This window comes from Malaclemys terrapin, chromosome 6 (assembly GCF_027887155.1).
Source record: "Malaclemys terrapin pileata isolate rMalTer1 chromosome 6, rMalTer1.hap1, whole genome shotgun sequence".
Lineage (NCBI taxonomy): Eukaryota > Metazoa > Chordata > Testudines > Emydidae > Malaclemys > Malaclemys terrapin.
Genome location: NC_071510.1, coordinates 79,070,093 through 79,088,825, shown reverse-complemented (window position 1 = coordinate 79,088,825; position 18,733 = coordinate 79,070,093). Strand labels below are relative to the sequence as shown.

General features: G+C 47.4%; 1 long non-coding RNA gene across 1 annotated transcript in view; it reads left to right on the top strand.

The window, feature by feature from the left end:
* LOC128838864 (uncharacterized) overlaps positions 1–18,733 on the top strand; it is a 167,820-nt gene that overhangs the window by 128,865 nt on the left and 20,222 nt on the right. The window contains exon 2 of the long non-coding RNA XR_008445294.1: positions 17,807–17,952. This is a non-coding gene — a long non-coding RNA (uncharacterized LOC128838864). The remainder of the gene's footprint in view (positions 1–17,806; positions 17,953–18,733) is intronic.

Sequence of the window (18,733 nt, the reverse complement as noted above, 5' to 3'; positions counted from 1 at the left end):
GTGTCACTAATGGAGGACTTCCTGGCCGCCGAAGATGCAGTAGGGCCCACCTTCCGCCGCCCCGGGCCCGAACCAGCCCGCGGCGAAAAGAAAGGGGAACCCCTGAGCGGACCACGACCCCCCGCACCGAGGCCCGAACCCCGCCGCGAGACCCGGACCCGGCACGCGGACCCGGCTCCTCGGACCGGACCAGTGGCCCCGGGCCAGGGGCCCCCAAGGGCTCGACGAAGCCCCCCCCGGAGCCCAAGCCGGGAAGGCCCCCGGAGCAGACGACCTGAACTTGGACCCTGCTTCAGTTGTGGGAAGATGGGGCACCTCCGGCGAGACTGTCCGGAGATGGATTGCAGCTATGGGCAAGTGTGGGCGGGCCACACTCGAGCCAGGCCAGCCATGAACCCCAAGCTGACCGTCCCGGCAGCCGTCGGAGGACGGACTACGCGGGCCTTGATCGATTCGGGTTGTGGCCAGACGTTGGTCCGGAAGGACCTGGTACCGCCGGGTGATAACCGCCTCGGATGTATTCATCTACAATGCATCCATGGGGATGTCCGACCATACCCCAGCGCCCGGGTCCCCCTAACCATCGCGGGGATCACCCGACACCTGGTGGTTGGGGTAGCTCCCCATCTTGCATACCCTGTGATCCTCGGTCGGGACTGGCCGGCCTTTGAGGAAGTCCTACGGTCCACGCCGGCCCTGGAGGCTGATCGGTTGGGGTCCTCCTCCGAGACCCCCGAGCAGGGTCCAGCGACCGAGATAGACAACACGGACGCAGCGGGACCGCCGCCGGAGCCGGCCCCTCAGCCCCGCTTCGATACCGATTTCTGTCGGGACCAGCGAGAGGATCCCACCCTTAGCCGCTTCTACGAGCAGCTCGCGGCAGTAGACGGGAAGGTTGTGGACCCCCAGCGGGCCACCCTGTGGCCCCATTTTGAGCTACGCCGGGACCGGCTCTACCGCCTGGACCGTGACCCCCGCACCCAGGAACCACAAACCCAACTGTTAGTGCCCCTGTGTCACCGGCGGGCGGTAATGAAGTTGGCCCACGATGTGCCAGCCGCCGGGCACCTGGGGCGAGAGAAGACCCTCGCTCGAATCCTGGCGCGCTTCTTTTGGCCAGGAATCTCTCAGGAGGTGAAAGAATATTGCGCCTCCTGCCCAGAGTGTCAGAGGGTCGCCCCGCCCGGGATCCCCAAGGCACCCCTGGTCCCCATGCCAGTGATGGAGACGCCCTTTGAACGGGTCGCCATGGACCTCGTGGGCCCCCTCCCGAAAAGTGCCGCGGGGTTTCAATACATCCTGGTCTTGGTGGACTATGCCTCTCGGTTCCCCGAAGCCATCCCCCTGCGAAGTATTACCGCCCGGTCTATCGCGGGGGAATTGCTGAAAATCTTCGCCCGAGTAGGACTGCCTAGAGAGATACTGACCGACCAAGGAACGAACTTCACGTCCCAATTGTTGCGACAGGTCTGTGCCCTCTTAGGCATCAAACAACTCCGGACGTCCGTGTACCACCCGCAGACGGACGGGTTGGTGGAGCGGTTTAACCGCACTTTGAAAAGCATGTTGCGGAAATTCCCCGCAGAGGACCTCCGCCACTGGGACCAATTCCTTCCACCCTTGCTGCTAGCCATCCGAGAAGTCCCGCAGACCTCAACAAAATTTTCCCCTTTCGAGCTGCTGTACGGACGCAGACCGCGGGGCCTCTTAGACCTGATGAGAGAGACCTGGGAACAGTCAGCGTCCCCAGCCCAGGGCCTCCTGAAATATGTCATCCAGTTACAGGAGTACCTTGCCCAGGCCGGAGCCCTGGCCCGCGAAAATTTAAAGACGGCGCAGGAACGGCAGAAACGGACCTACGATCAGGGAGCCCAAGTCCGGGAGTTCCAACCAGGAGACCGTGTCCTACTCCTCCTCCCGTCTAGTGAGTCAAAATTGTTAGCCCGGTGGCAGGGACCTTACGAAGTCGTGCGTAAGGTCGGTCCCGTCACCTACGAGGTGCGGCAACCGGACAAGCGGAAGGAAACCCAGCGGTATCACGTCAACCTGCTGAAACGGTGGCAGGACCGGGAGGGCCTCTTAATCAACCCATGCCCGCCCGAGCCGGAATTGGGACCCCAGGTACCCTCGACGGATGACCCCCCGGCACCCCAATTAGGACAATCGCTCACGGAAGAGCAATGTAAACAGACTAACTGCCTGCTGCAAACCTTCAAGCGAACCTTCACGGCCGTACCGGGCCACACGTCCCTGGTCAAACACTCCATCCAGACCGAGCCGGGAAAGGTGGTTCGAGAGACGACCCGGCCCCTGCCCTATCGGATGCGGGGTGCGGTCGAGGAGGAAGTAAGAGCCATGCTGGCTCTGGGCGTCATCGAACCGTCCCAGAGCGAGTGGCGTAGTCCGGTGGTCCTGGTGCCCAAGCCGGACGGTACCCGCCGCTTCTGCATCGACTTTCGGAGGGTAAACGCCATCTCGCGCTTCGATGCCTACCCGATGCCCCGTGTAGACGAGTTACTGGGCCGCCTGGGGGAGGCCCAGTATATCACCACCTTAGATCTTAGCAAAGGCTACTGGCAGATCCCCCTCGAGGAGACCTCAAAAGAGAAGACCGCCTTTGCCACTCCAACGGGGCTGTACCAATTCACACGGATGCCATTCGGTCTCCATGGAGCCCCAGCCACCTTCCAGCGGCTGATGGACCAACTTCTGCAGCCCCATCAGGACTATGCGGCGGCGTACATAGACGACGTGGTCATCTATAGCCGCAGCTGGGAGGATCATCTGCCCCGGGTTGCGGCGGTCCTAAGGTCCCTACGACAGGCGGGCCTGACCGCCAACCCCAAAAAGTGCCGGATTGCCTGGCAAGAGACCAACTATCTCGGCTATACCGTCGGGGGCGGGCAGGTCAAGCCCCTCGTCGGGAAAGTCCAGGCCCTCCTGGACTGTCCCACCCCATCAACCAAACGGCACGTTCGGCAGTTCCTGGGCCTCGTTGGGTATTACAGACGGTTCATCCCCCAGTTCGCGACCATCGCAGCACCCTTAACGGGGCTTCTGACGAAGGACAGCCCCCGGCAGGTACGATGGTCCCCCGAATGTGAAGCGGCCTTCCGGACACTGCAGAAGTGCCTCTGCCAGGAGCCGGTTCTCTATAGCCCAGACTTTAAACGCCCATTCATCCTGCAGACCGACGCCTCCGGCGTAGGATTAGGGGCAGTCCTGTCCCAAGAAGTGGAGGGAAAGGACCACCCCGTGGTATATCTCAGCCGGAAGCTGTTCCCCCGGGAGAGGAATTACGCCGTGGTGGAAAAAGAGGCCCTCGCGGTGAAGTGGGCCTGCGATGCCCTGCGCTTCTACCTCCTCGGGGCCCCGTTCACCCTCGTCACAGACCACGCCCCCCTCCGGTGGCTAATGCGGATGAAAGATAATAATGCCCGCATTATGCGGTGGTACCTCGCCTTACAACCCTACGCATTTACGGTCCAGCATCGAGCAGGTAAGGACCATACGAATGCGGACTTCCTATCCCGCATGGGGGAGATGGCAGGACATGGCCCCGACAGGCGGGAGCCAGTCTTAAGGGGGGGGGTGTGTAGTGAGTCGGTGTGGCTCCCCTCCTGCCCAGAAGAGGGAGCCCACGTGCCGGCACCAGAGTGGGTGGGACCACCACCGCCTGTCCCCGCCCCCCGGAAGTCAAGGGGCGGGACAGGAAGTATAAAGGCCGGCCGCCAGAGCTCAGTTGGCGGCCAGCCACCACAGGGAGCAGACGTGCGGCCGGGAGCTCCCGGCCAGGAGACCGTCGAAGACCCTAGCTGGCCTGAGCTACCCCGGGCCCGCTACGAGGAGGAGCCGCCGGAGCCCGTTCACGCCCGCCACTGGGAGAACCCCTGGGAACCGAACCCCGCGAACCCTGAGGGTGAGACTGGACCCGAACCCCTCAGCCCCTGCTGCTATCCAGAGGAGCCGCCTGAGGACCATTGGCCGGACTTCCCGGCAGAGCTACCAGACTTGCCGCCGAGCCCGGGCAGAGAGGAGCCCATGCAGGTGGACTGGCCCGATCCCGGCGCAACGACCGAGGTAGGCTGGGAGGGGGATCACGGAAGTAGCCCGGGGATAGCCGACCCCGGTCCGGCTGCAACTGAGTGTGAGCCTATGTCAGTGTGTTGCGGTCTGGATACCCCACTGACCAGCAGCGGCAGCAACCGCTGTTAGGGCCCCGGGCTGGAACGCAGTGGAGTGGGTGGGCCTGCGTTCCCCCCTGCCACCCTCCGTACGGGTGGCAGGCTTCCCCCTCACCCAACGCTCGGCTACAGAAGCCTGGGCCTTGAACTATTTGCCTGCTCAGCCCCTGCAACAAGGGCCTGAGCTTAACTGTGTTTGCCCCGCCCTGATCCAGGGCCTGGGCTTTGAACTGCTTGCTCGCTCAGCCCCTGCAACAAGGGCCTGAGTTAACTGTGTTTGCCCCGCCCTGATCCAGGGCCTGGGCTTTGAACTATTTGCTCGCTCAGCCCCTGCAACAAGGGCCTGAGCTAACTGTGTTTGCCCCGCCCTGATCCAGGGCCTGGGCGCTGAACTATTTGCTCGCTCAGCCCCTGCAACAAGGGCCTGAGCTAACTGTGTTTGCCCCGCCCTGATCCAGGGCCCGGGCGCTGAACTATTTGCTCGCTCAGCCCCTGCAACAAGGGCCTGAGCTAACTGTGTTTGCCCCGCCCTGATCCAGGGCCTGGGCTCTGAACTATTTGCTCGCTCAGCCCCTGCAACAAGGGCCTGAGCTTAACTGTGTTTGCCCCGCCCTGATCCAGGGCCTGGGCTTTGAACTGTTTGCTCGCTCAGCCCCTGCAACAAGGGCCTGAGCCTAACTGTGTTTGCCCCGCCCTGATCCAGGGCCTGGGCTTTGAACTATTTACCCGCTCAGCCCCTGCCATAAGGACCTGAGCCTAACTGTGTTTGCCCCGCCCTGATCCAGGGCCTGGGCTCTGAACTATTTGCCCGCTCAGCCCAGCAAGCAAGGGTCTGAGCTAACTGTGTTTGCCCCGCCCTGATCCAGGGCCTGGGCTCCTGAGCTTTAACTGTGGTTGCTCCGACTCTGCACCAAAGAGCCGGAGTTTCAGGACTAACTGACTGCTTATTCCCAGAGTAGTGAGTCGGTGTGGCTCCCCTCCTGCCCGGAAGGGTCGAGCCCCGGCTAGGACCTACTACACTGCTCCTTTGCATTTCTGTATTTAACTTAAACTTTAAATATTCTATCTGTACATCTTATGGGCTTGTTTCTCATCACACATTCTGGTGTAAATCCATAGGGACATCTGTGATGCTACATAAGCATAATACTGATTTGAGAGGAGAATCAGGCCTAATATTTCTAAATAATCTTTAACACATTAGATGGTTATATTGACGGTTTATTTTTACTCCATCAGTGTTCTGTATTCTATAAGTATTTACAAACAGGCTAGAGGTGGTGGAAGCTCCCTTTGAATTGGGGGGTGGGGAGGGGTGAGAGCAGCAAATGTATGCAGCATGGGGAGCTAGGGGCAGAGGGGGGAAGGAAGGGTGTTGAGGGAAGTCAGGATGGCTGCTATGCATGGGGAGCAGAGGGAGTTAGGGCAGACATCAGGATGGGTTCTGTGCATAGGGAGTGGGGGACAGTCAGGGTGTCAGGGATAGGATAGTGAGCAGGGTGGGTGCTCTGTATTGGGTGCAATGGGATCTACTGAGACTTGGCTGGGGGCAGCTGGCTCCAGGCTGGAAAGAGTCTTTCACACGAAGGAGAGTTGCTGACAGTCCCCCAGTTCCTACCTGCTCCTCAACCCAATCCTGGGTGCCAGGGTGACCTCCTCAGCCGCTCTGGGTCCCACTCTCATCTCCATCTCCAGCAGCCACAGAGCCCCTCCTGAGTATGTGAAACACTTAAGAATGACCCATGGTGGGTGGGGGTGGGGCACAGACAAGCCCTGAAAAAATTTCCACTGAAGGGGTGGTAGCCCCTCCCCAACGTGGTTCCACCACCCTTGAAACAGGCATTAATTAATGTCTGTTTAATATTAATATAGTCCACACTTTATGGGCTGCTCCCATCTACTCCACCCTCTTCTCATTCCAACTGCTCCTTAAGATTCAGGGCTGGATTCTCCACTGGGTGTTAATCAGCATAGAAATCTGTCAAAGTCAGTTGCCACCCAGCAGAGAATCTGACCCTCAGTTCTTCAAAAAGATCACAAATATTGATCCATGTGAGTCAAATGATCTCTCAACATTTTATGAAGGGAACTGAAAATAACATTAAAAAAACAGAAATTCTAAATTAATGCCATCTCCTGGGTCTTCCCGTGCACTTTCTCATCTCAGTGTACACCTTAAACTGTGGGGCAAGGACTGCCTTTATTTGTGACTTCTGAAGTGCTGAATATATCAGCAGCATTTAACAGATAATGAGCAGCATCAGGAATAATATTCATACACTTAAAAAGAGGATCCAATTTGTGACATTTTTTGTTGTTTTTATTGGGGTGGAGGGGTGGTGTTAACATATTTGGTGTCCTGCAGTTTCACTCTGAGCTAAAGTATGGTTGTCAGCATCCCTTCTGAGGGGGAATGAGGGATCCCTTACCCAGCTCACTAAATAGCCAAGGGATACATCAGGACTAGAAGAGTTTCTGTTCCAAATATACTACTGGAAGTGGAGGTTAGCATAGTCTGCTTGCCTAGGACACTTTTTAGGATAGAGGAGAAAGGGACCAGATGAAGCGTCTGGTTGAAGAGGCTACCGATTGTCTCTCAGTGACTTGGGAAGGTAGCAGAGGTGTCCCTGTGGCCCCAAGAACAGAATGAGGGGAGAGATGAAGAAGAACCTCAAGGATATCAAAGGTAAAATACGCATGGAGGGAGGGGAGTGGCTAGGGAGTTGGAGAGCTATGAAAAAATGCCCTTGGAGCTTTAGGTTCAACTCCCAGCTGAAGGATCCAATACATCTACTACAGCCTGCACATCAATTTTAATTTCTTTAGCTGATTTCTAGTTTTGTAGAATTAACTTTTTCCCCAATTAGAATAGCCCTTAAAATAAAATGCCCTTGATCTTTGCTAATAGTTGTAATGGAATCCAAATCCCCAAGGATAAAGATAGTAGGATTCAGAGACAAGTCTATGCTCATTTTTTGTATTTACTTTTCTATTACTTTTCATCAGAATTAAAACATGTCTGGGCTGTGATTCACCCCTGGAAGCCCACATGAACCATCCACAGGAGTCACCAGACTGCTGAGAAGGCCACAACCTCTGTTCTAACAGAGGGCCTTAGAGGGGGATGCAGAAGAAGTATGAACAGGGTCTGATTCACCACATCCCCACCACATTGGCTCCTATTGAGCTTCAACACAGAGAAGAGAAGATGCAGTAGAAACTTGTTAATGAACTTGGACAGTTCCAACATATTTCCTGAATTATTTTCCTCAAAATTTACCTTGTCAAATCCTCAAAACAGCACAACAGCACACATTTCACAATTTTATTCTATTCAGGTTCTTATAATGCGATCATCACTGTAGAATCTGAGCGCCTTACAGTAGTGGATGAGGTACCATGACTAAGAGCCGTCATGTGTTACTTGTTCTCTCATTCTCTCCCCGGTGGGCTAAGCACATTCAGTGGAGTGTCTTGTTTTGGTAGGGTTTGGCTTTTTGATGTTTTTCTGAAAGGTGTAATGGCTGTTCTGTGAAGGCGTAATGGCTCACAAATTATGCTGGGAGCTGGGCAGGCACCTGATGAGGAGCAGAATTAAGGAGATAGAAAGGTGGTTTAAGTTGCCTTCGCCTCTACCCCATTTCCAGCACCCAGGATAGAAAAGGATGTCTTTCCATACCTTCTATAGTATTCCTGAGAGAAAGGCACCTACCATGCTCAAGTTGTCCCTAAAAAGTTTTCAACTGCTTTTATTACTAGGGATTAGTCTTTAATAGACTAGAAAAGGGTATTTTTGGGAATGTGTTAGGTAGCACATTCTCACTGACACATCTTAAATTTCTAAGGTACTTAAGATGGGGCTAGCTGATTAAGTTGAAGCCTCTAATCCAGACAAACCCTAGGTGGCTGGAGTCTTTTAACATTTTTTTTACCCTGAATGTCTCTGCCTTTTGGTTTTCTAACAATGTATAAAAATGAATGGGTCTGATTGTACAAGCCCCTTCATTACAATGCTCCTGAGTTGGAACTGAAGGGTGCTCAGTGGGACTCCAGATGTTAAGGTGTCCTTATGCCACTTTTATACTCCCACAATACTTGGGCAGTTTTATAGCCAGGCCATTCCTTCACACAAACCAGAGCAGCATGAAGGTTGTTCTAATTTGCACTAGGATGGTGTTCCATGAAGGAGGCGTGCTAGGCAGAGACGGGCTCCACCTAATGAAGAGAGGGAAGAGCATTTTCGCAAGCAGGCTGGCTAACCTAGTGAGGAGGGCTTTAAACTAGGTTCACCGGGGGAAGGAGACCAAACTCCTGAGGTAAGTGGGGAAATGGGATACCGGGAGGAAGCACGAAGCACGAGCAGGAGAGTGCAAGACGGGAGGACTCCCGTCTCATACTGAGAAAGCAGGACGATCAGTGAGTTATCTTAAGTGCCTATACACAAATGCAAGAAGCCTGGGAAACAAGCAGGGAGAACTGGAAGTTCTGGCACAGTCAAGGAACTATGATGTAATTGGAATAACAGAGACTTGGTGGGATAACTCACATGACTGGAGTACTGTCATGGATGGATATAAACTGTTCAGGAAGGACAGGCAGGGCAGAAAAGGTGGGGGAGTTACATTGTATGTAAGAGAGCAGTATGGCTGCTCAGAGCTCCGGTATGAAACTGCAGAAAAACCTGAGAGTCTCTGGATTAAGTTTACAAGTGTGAGCAACAAGGGTGATGTCGTGGTGGGAGTCTGCTATGCACCACCAGACCAGGGAGATGAGGTGGACGAGGCTTTCTTCCAGCAACTAGCAGAAGTTACTAGATCACAGGCCCTGGTTCTCATGGGAGACTTTAATCACCCTGATATCTGCTGGGAGAGCAATACAGCGGTGCACAGACAATCCAGGAAGTTTTTGGAAAGTGTAGGGGACAATTTCCTGGTGCAAGTGCTGGAGGAACCAACTAGGGACAGGGCTCTTCTTGACCTGCTGCTCACAAACCAGGAAGAATTAGTAGGGGAAGCAAAAGTGGATGGGAACCTGGGAGGCAGTGACCATGAGATGGTTGAGTTCAGGATCCTGACACAAGGAAGAAAGGAGAGCAGCAGAATATGGACCCTGGACTTCAGAAAAGCAGACTTTGACTCCCTCAGGGAACTGATGGGCAGGATCCCCTGGAAGAATAACATGAGGAGGAGGAAAGGAGTCCAGGAGAGCTGGCTGTATTTTAAAGAATCCTAATTGAGGCTGCAGGAACAAACCATCCCAATGTGTGGAAAGAATAGTAAATATGGCAGGCAACCAGCTTGGCTTAACAGTGAAATCCTTGCTGATCTTAAACACAAAAAAGAAGCTTACAAGAAGTGGAAGATTGGACAAATGACCAGGGAGGAGTATAAAAATATTGCTCAGGCATGCAGGAGTGAAATCAAGAAGGTCAAATCACACTTTGAGTTGCAGCTGACAAGAGATCTTAAGAGTAACAAGAAGGGTTTCTTCAGGTATGTTAGCAACAAGAAGAAAGTCAAGGAAAGTGTGGGCCCCTTACTGAATGATGGAGGCAACCTAGTGGCAGAGGATGTGGAAAAAGCTAATGTACTCAATGCTTTTTTTGCCTCTGTCTTCACAAACAAGGGCAGCTCCCAGACTACTGCACTGGGCAGCACAGCATGGGGAGGAGGTGACCAGCCCTCTGTGGAGAAAGAAGTGGTTCAGGACTAGAAAAGCTGGACTAGCACAAGTCTATGGGGCCAGATGCGCTGCATCCGAGGGGGCTAAAGGAGTTGGCGGATGTGATTGCAGAGCCATTGGCTATTATCTTTGAAAACTCATGGCGATCAGGGGAGGTCCCGGGTGACTGGAAAAAGGCTAATGTAGTGCCCATCTTTAAAAAAGGGAAGAAGGAGGATCTGGGGAACTACAGGCCAGTCAGCCTCACCTCAGTCCCTGGAAAAATTATGGAGCAGGTCCTCAAGGAATCAATTCTGAAGCACTTAGAGGAGAGGAAAGTGATTAGGAACAGTCAGCATGGATTCACCAAGGGCAAGTCATGCCTGACTAACCTAATTGCCTTCTATGACAAGAAGCTGGCTCTGTGGATGAGGGGAAAGCAGTGGATGTGTTATTCCTCGACTTTAGCAAAGCTTTTGATACGGTCTCCCACAGTATTCTTGGAAGCAAGTTAAAGAAGTATGGGCTGGATGAATGGACTATAAGGTAGATAGAAAGCTGGCTAGATCGTTGGGCTCAATGGGTACTGATCAATGGCTCCATGTCTAGTTGGCAGCCAGTATCAAGCGTAGGGCCCCAAGGGTCGGTCCTGGGGCCAGTTTTGTTTAATATTTTCATTAATGATCTGGAGGATGGCATGGACTGCACCCTCAGCAAGTTTGCAGATGACACTAAACTGGGAGGAGTGGTAGATACGCTGGAGGATAGGGATAGGATACAAAGGGACCTAGACAAATTAGAGGATTGGGCCAAAAGAAATCTGAATGAGGTTCAACAAGGACAAGCTGCTGTGTGTACAATGCAAGGATCCTTGCAAGCAAGGTGAAGGCCAATATGGAAATACGATCTGTTGCTTCCCTGTCATTGCTGAGGCCACTGGCAATAATTCTCTGCCCTTTCACCTCTGTGTAGTGGTCATATTAATTGGGGACCTGGTTTAATGAGTGGTACTTAGTATGTACACAGGCTTTCTGTCATTCCCTCCTGCCTATCTCCCGCTCTGATTTTTCTCACCAACATCCAGTGCATCAGAGTAGATTTCACAAAAGGTTGCACACATGGCAAGGAAAAGGTAATGATCTGTGTTTGTTTGTGAGAGCATTCACATTTCAAATGCATTTATAATTCTAATAAATTAAAGGAGTGTTAAACCATAACAAAAGTAAAATAAAATGAAAGGCTAAAACTGCAAAACAAATAAAACTGTCATTAGGCATAACCTAAGCAGGCTGTACAAGTTAAATGAAGTTACACATATTGGCCAATAAACAATGAAGTATGGTCAAGTACTTTAACTAAAAGGGTTTCCATGCATGTGCAATGCACTGAAGTCACAGCAAAGTCCCTGATGCTTTGTGTATAATAGAAAGCTCTTGGACAGCACAGTGCCAGAAAATTAGTATTTGTTGCTTTTTCAATTAGCTTGATGAGGCACGTCCCCCTATAACAGCGCATTCAATGGCTCTTTTGACCAGTGACCTTGCACTTGCACCAGTTTATGTGAAAATTTCCACAGTCCATAAATCTGGTATTTTGCCATGGAAATGTAGGATCAGGTCCTCTGTCCCACGGAGGATTTTTGGTGCTTCTCTCATGTAATAAAGCCTTAAGACCATCTCAATTGGCCAGTTGAGGCTTTTCCATGCCCTAGGAAATCCTCAGTGGGCTTAGCCCCAGTGTATAAGCTCCTTTGCTATCCCAAGGAATGGCTGAGGAAAAGTGGGTGTGGCCAGACTGTTTTTGCTGCTGAAATGGCACCTTGAAACTATGGGCAGCCCCTGTTATATAGAATGGCCTTCTGAGATTATGTGAGTTGTTCAACATCACAAAGGAAATCTGTGGCAGACCAGGAACAGACCTCCTGAGTCCCAGTCCAGTGCCTTAAACTCAAAGTCATTCTTCCTCTCCAATAGCATTATAATATTGTTAACAATTATTCTCTACTCCTTTTAATGTCCCCTAGCATTTCACAAGGGTTTTTAAGTGCTGCTGGGAATTGAGCAGATGTCTTCATTGTTGGTTTGGGTTGTCCTTGTGTTTTCCCCCTCACCAGTCTTCTATGTCACATTTACATGACAAGAAAATACTCAATAATTTACCTAAAGTGTGGGAATAAAGTTTGTTTCTCCTCTCCCTATGGGCCATGGCTCAAACTCTTAAAAGTGACTTGTTTTACCCTGGACAACCCTACAACCTGTCTACTCTCTTCCCTGCTTACACAAGGGTTTAACCCATCTTCCTTTTGTCCCTTTGGGCTATGTTTATCTGGGTTGGCCACAGGAGTTACTGTGTGGGAAAAATCTTAGTGCTTACAATTGAAAATTGTTCAAAAAGGAAAAATCTTTCCTAACAGCCTGAATAACTGTACAGTGTATAAAGGAGTCCTGTGGGGAGACAGTGATGCAACAGCCACAGTTCCCGGGGCACTGTAGGGGAAAATGAGAAGTGGATCTAGGAGGTACCCTCAGAAGCAAAAACTTTACTCACTGCCGGCACAGCACTGTACAGACAGCCCCCATAAAGCAGAACTCTACTGCATTCAGGAGCTGCACACCTTCTATGTGGTTCCCTTAATCCTGCCCCCTCCCCAAACGTTGGAACTATACTAGTTCCACTGCATCTGGGGAGCTCAGTGCATCTGGAGGAGAAGGCAGGATTTGTCCTTAAATAGAAAAGCTCAAATATTAGGGGTAAAGCATCCCCCATAGACTAGTCAGTAAGGGCTCTTTATGCAGTATAGTGAAATTCTCCCCATTGCAGAGGGCTAGCACAAGAAAGGTGTACCATTTAAAGCCTTCTTAAGTCTCCAAAATAGGGATTAACTGCTGCATAGGCTTCCTGCTGGCCCACTGCACAAGGGTGAATATCACCCTATGAGAACAAGAATCTGTGAACCTTTCCAAACTATTGCTTAAACTGTTAGGGCAGCAATTAAATATTCCAAATGCATGTAACTGATCTCTTGGTTTGTCAGCCTTCATGTTGCCGATTTTGTAACATATGTCTGTAGGTCCAATTGACCTTCAAGCTAGAGTCTGAATATCCTAGGCTGTATGTCACCTTTTCTAGAGCTTTATCTCCTGTTAGAAAGAGAAATATAATTATTAGCACATTGTTCTGCTCAGCTGACATAGGATCTGATATTTTAGAAATGCTTTTGAGATGCCTAAATTGATTTGGTAGTGTGAACAGAAAGATGCAGCATCTTTAAAGCATTAGCAATTAAAAGGAATAAGAGGTGCAGTTTGATCAGCGTGATGCTAAAGCTGAAAATAAAACACCTTAAGATGATGAAGCTAATACTGAATGAAAGAAATGATGGCACATAAAATGTACACTGAATGATTGGCCAACTCTCTCCCTGACAGAGACAATTTAATTACATTTCATTATGATAGCATCACCACTTGCAAGACTGTAGGGGTCTGTCAGTTTCCATTTTAAAACGTGATTTTTGAGGTTTAAAATGTTGGCCCATTTCAAATCTCAACAGGCTCAGACCTGACATATCATATAAAATGCCTGCTAAGTGAAATAGTTTTTTCTAGGGAAAAATATTGTAATCCTTAGAGCTATTATTAAACTTCAAAGAAAATGCAATATTGCCAACCCCAAACATTCAGAAAATAGTCAGCTCTCCAAAAACTGTGAGATTATCTTAAAAATCATGAGATTTCTAAGACTAATAATTTTGGCGTTCTTTTTATTTGCCATCTTGATTTGTAAGCCTTTTGGGTCCACTCACTACATTTTCAGGCTTTTCCCACAACCACGAGGCTGAGAACATTACATATTTTTCTTCTTTTAGTGCAAGCTGAGATTCTCAGCTCGAAGTTCTTGGGCTTTAAGAAAAATAGTAAATGTGGTGAGTCTCATGATAAAATTCACAGTTGGCAACATGCAACTTTCAAACAGTTTCAGATGCTTTATTGCCAGGCTGAATAGTAGTCAGTAATTATTATAATGTTAACTCCCATGCAGGTGCATAAAAGTAACGCTATTCACTGGAATGACAGACACTCTCATAGCATTTCCAAAAAGGGAAAGCAAGAGACCACTGTCCCTTGAAAGAATTAGAGCACACATGCTCACATGCACACTGAAAAGTACATGCAAAATAACTGGTAAAACAATAGTAATAGTCTGACAAGCTGAGGTTAGAGTCTAGACTGGCAGCCAGGATTCTTAAGTTCTATTCTTCCCCACATAACTGACTTGCTGTGTGATATTGAGCAAGTCTTTTAACCTCCTAGTCTAGCTACTTGAACAAAGATATGACAATACTTGCCTGCTTCACAGGAGTGCTGTGGGGGTTAATTGGTTCACTAATGTTTGTAAAGCACTTTGAGAACCTTGGATGAAAATGACATATGTTGTTAGTGCAATTCACCCATGGTACAGAGGGCCAGGGCAAGACCCTCCACATTCTGCAGGGGCACCCTGGGCACAGCAGGTAAGCAGGTATACCTGAGCACCCATTAGACACTGAATCAAGGGTGTCATGCTGGCCCCACATAGGCTAACATACAAAGGGGACAGGCACATGGAGGATCTCTGGATTCAAATTTATGTAGCTCCAGTTGCTCAAAATCCCTTGCAAATGGAGTAGGGAGACTGAATGTTATTCCAGCCCATACGCTGAAATTCCTTAGGCTGGAACAGAGGCTGTGGGGGAATCTGCCCCACATCTGGCCCAGTTTTCATTTCCCCACCTTCTCTGAAGTGTACCCTTATGTAGCCCAAGTACTCTGGCTTGCCTTATGTCGGTGCATGGTCTTATTCCAAAGGCAAGGAAACTAAGTTAAAGGCTACTGCACTGTATGAAGTCTTCCCTCTGGGACTCTGGAAGCAATTGTTGATCTTGCATAGCTACCACAAGAACAGCAAGATTTGGAAAGAATATCTAAGTTAAAGATGACGGGGCAACCACAGCATTGACTGTACTTCTCTACAGTATATTTTGTGGATATCAGCCCATAACGTGGTGCTAACTGGGAGCAGGGACTTGTATGAGCTCCCATCTATTTTAATCTCAGTTTTAAGGTTTCATGTAGTTATTTAAAATACTGCAATATGAAATGCAATTAGATAATTGTTCTTTTCATGTTCATTGCTAAAGATAAGGGCTTCATGTTTCTCACTTAGATTGGTTGGAAAATTTCCATTAAAATGAAATTTCAAGAAAAAACAACAAAAAATATTTTAGCAAAGATTTCAGTGAACATTTCCCTCCATTTTCTGACCAGCTCTAGTGTCCCTGAAACATGAATTTTATTTTCCCTTGAATAGTTTTAAAAATGATCCTCTTCTATTGAATTCCTACCGCTTGGACATTTTAGTCCTTTAAGCAATGATACAGGTTATTATTGAAGCATAAATTCCAATAAGCATTTGGATCTTTTATTTTGTTCTAATCCACATTCTACAGCTTTCCTCATTTCATAACCCACATTTACTTCAGTCAGGTCTTTAGGAGCAGTATGTGTTGCAGAAGATAACTAACTAAACCAGCTCAAAGACGTCTAGAAAATAATAAGAAAATAAAACACCATAGCAACGATATCTACTTTAAAGCTTGACCACCAATTCTTTATGTACCTGCAGCTGTTGCTACAGCTGTTAATAATGATGGACTTAATAATGACATGTAAATAATTGGTATTATGGTTACAGTTACCTGGGTCACATAAGGAAAGCAAGACAAAACAGAAACTTCAGTATTTCTAACAAGAACAAGACATTAATTTTTTGTCCTGCTCAGGTTTTCTTTTACAATGTTCCTAATGTTTTACACATTCATACTGCAAATCTTATGTGACTGTCAGTATCTACAGGTAACATATTTCTAGGTTTTGGAAAATTCAAGGTCCATTACATAATGAATATATGAACAGACCTAAAGCTATGAGTTGTAAAAAAAGAAACTAAATATGATCTGAGCCAATATAGAGCAAATTCTACTAACAAATTCTGTCTCCAATATAGTGTCTACACTGTTGTTTTATTATTGACTGAATGTTTTTTATTTTCTAGTACAAAGTACAAAAAAAAAAAATCTTGGTAGTAAGATCCTAGTAAATAATAGTGGAATAACTACCTCCTCATTACTGAGTGTTCGTAACAATGCAGTGAGAACATGAAATTTGCCATCTCAAAAGAATACTCTTTTCATGGAATGCTCCCTTAAGCAGCACATTCAGGGGGGCTAAAAATGAATATGCTTAAGATGATGACAGTGGTACTAAGCTTTCATGCCTGCCTATCTGTCTGCCTTCTATCTGACCCTAAATTAGGCCTCAGAAGGTATAGTTTTTAATACAGATACTGGGTACAATGTACCTTCTCACAATTAGTAGAAAGTGCTGTTTTGTAATTAAAGGGTGAAGTGGGGCATGATGAACATATGGAAAAGGAGACCCTTAATAAGCGATGGAGCCTTCAAAAGAAATTGCTAATTAGTATGCATTTGATGTGTACTATCCCAATTTTAAGACTTTGCCTTGAATAAATTGCTATGTTGGGTGTTCGAAGGAGTGGTGAGATTAGCATTTACAAAGGGGGCAATTTTCTGTCTTCTTGACTCTGTTAAATGGAGGAAATAACTTCCAAGACTGAAGCAGTAGTTAGCCCATCAATCATTCTCACAGCTGGAAACTGGGGATCCCAAATGCTGAGATGAGTTAATCCGTCAGTTAATAAGTTCATAGTGGCACCATATGGCGCTGGGCCACTCCACACTGGGACAAGGACAGAACTGTTTACACAGGCATGCTGCTTTCTCAGGTACCTCCCTGCTGACAGAACCCTTTGTTCTGAAGGATCAATTTACTTTGCACAGTAAATTGACTGAATTGATCAGTTCAGAGCATATAATTGTTGGCTAATCCTGTGGAATCATGTCCTATCCATATGGAAGGGACAAAGGGTGCTGACAGTGGTCTAGTTTCTTGCTCCATCTCTGAGGCTATTTTCTCTGGACATGATGGACACTGATTAAAGCTGCCAGTAGGTGGATACACAGCCTGTATTGACTTTAATTGACAGAGGTAATAGGAGGCCCAGCTTCCTCCAGCAAGGCAGTTTTATGTGTCTTTACTCTACTGCTATCATTACTTTTCTTTGGACAAAAAACACATAAAGGTTGATCCCATCAATTTAAATGCTGGATCACTTAACTCATATACCTGTCTTAATCATAAAGGGGCATGCTTTTACAAATCTCCAAATCAAACTAGTCAATCCATAGCTTCTTGTTTTAAATTAAGATACTACAAAAAACACATTAAACTACTTAAGCCCACAAAACCAAGGAAATTTAATATTATGGCAGAAACGTGGCATATGTCCAATAGTTAGGCATCTTACTCAGGTGGTTAAACCTACACCCAGTTGTATCTAGGTATTGCAGAACATATAACTTTTCAGCTTTAATTCTAAATGTCTTCACTTCTGTAAATCCCCCGAAACCCTTATTTTCAATACAGGATGTGTACATGAAGGATGTAGCTCACTTTGATTTGGGTTTCATTATTTTCCTTAGTACCACTTAGTGCAAGTGTAAAAGACATACAATTTAACTATATTATCATCTCTTGAGTCAGTAGTTTCTTTTCCATGACAGTGTGTCTAGAATTATTTCAGTTAAGGTTTTGATAGAAAATGGTACCATGCGTGAGAAAATGCCATTTACTTACCAAAAATGTTAAAATAATTACTTCAAAAGACCAAAAGGTAAGTTGTTTGGAAACTGCTATGGTTCTTTAAATACAACATTGTTGTGGTGCTGTGTCATTCATCAACTTTACAAATTGTATTTGTTACGATATTTTGCCTTGTCTATGTATCTAGGTACTTGTCATTGTATAATCTGAGCATCTTCTCTCAATTATTCCTCATTACAGACCATAGATGCTGGATCCGGCCCCATAAAGGAACATTTCCGCGGGGGGCGGAATTTAACCAGTTTGAGCAAACATGGGTGAATGGTTAGGGAAAAATGACAATTCATTCAAGGCTCATCTTTCAGGCCTTACAATATAATTATGTTGTAAGTATTATTTTAATTATTTTGCATGCCTTTTTGATATGTACCCTATGCTCAATATATAGAAATATAAGATCTCCCTCCATTTTTTATGTTATTCAAGAAACTTTAAAGGTTTAAATGTCTCTGTCCAAATGTTAACTGCCTCAGTAAATGGCTAAAAGCTGCTTTTTATGCAGCCAAAATATTAATTCTTTTGCTTGTATCAGCAACTGATCTCCTCAAACGCAGATGTTCTTCCTTTTTAACTCAGTAGAGGGTTTAACTTCTAGCCCATTAACATTTTCACAAATTCCCAGCACTCTACACATTCTGGAATTGCGGATCCAAAATGGTTTTGTCTCTATATCTGGGTTTTGTTTTGTCCCCTCCCCCAGGAATTGCCATCCTAAGAATTAAATGAAATATGACAAAGTCTGATGCAGAAAAAGAAAGAAAAAACTGTTAGGAGTTTTCTTAATGTGCTCTGACTCCTAAAAAAAAAGAATCAAAAAATGGAGGATCTGAAATTTTTAGCTGCACAATACAAACTTCAGAAACCATGACCAGAGGTGGAATATGGAAGAAGATACTTTGAAAAAAAGGATCCCATTTGGCTGGGCCCTTAGGATTTGGTTGTAATTTGCTTTAATTCCCTTCCACCAGTTACTAGCAGACCATACAGTATTAATGGGAAATTCCTGATAACAAATTCAGCCCCCTCAGCAGAGATGTACTGGAGGGAAATCTTATGGGCTTTCAGTAGCTTTTCATCAAAATTCTCCCAACAAATTGAAGGGAAAAT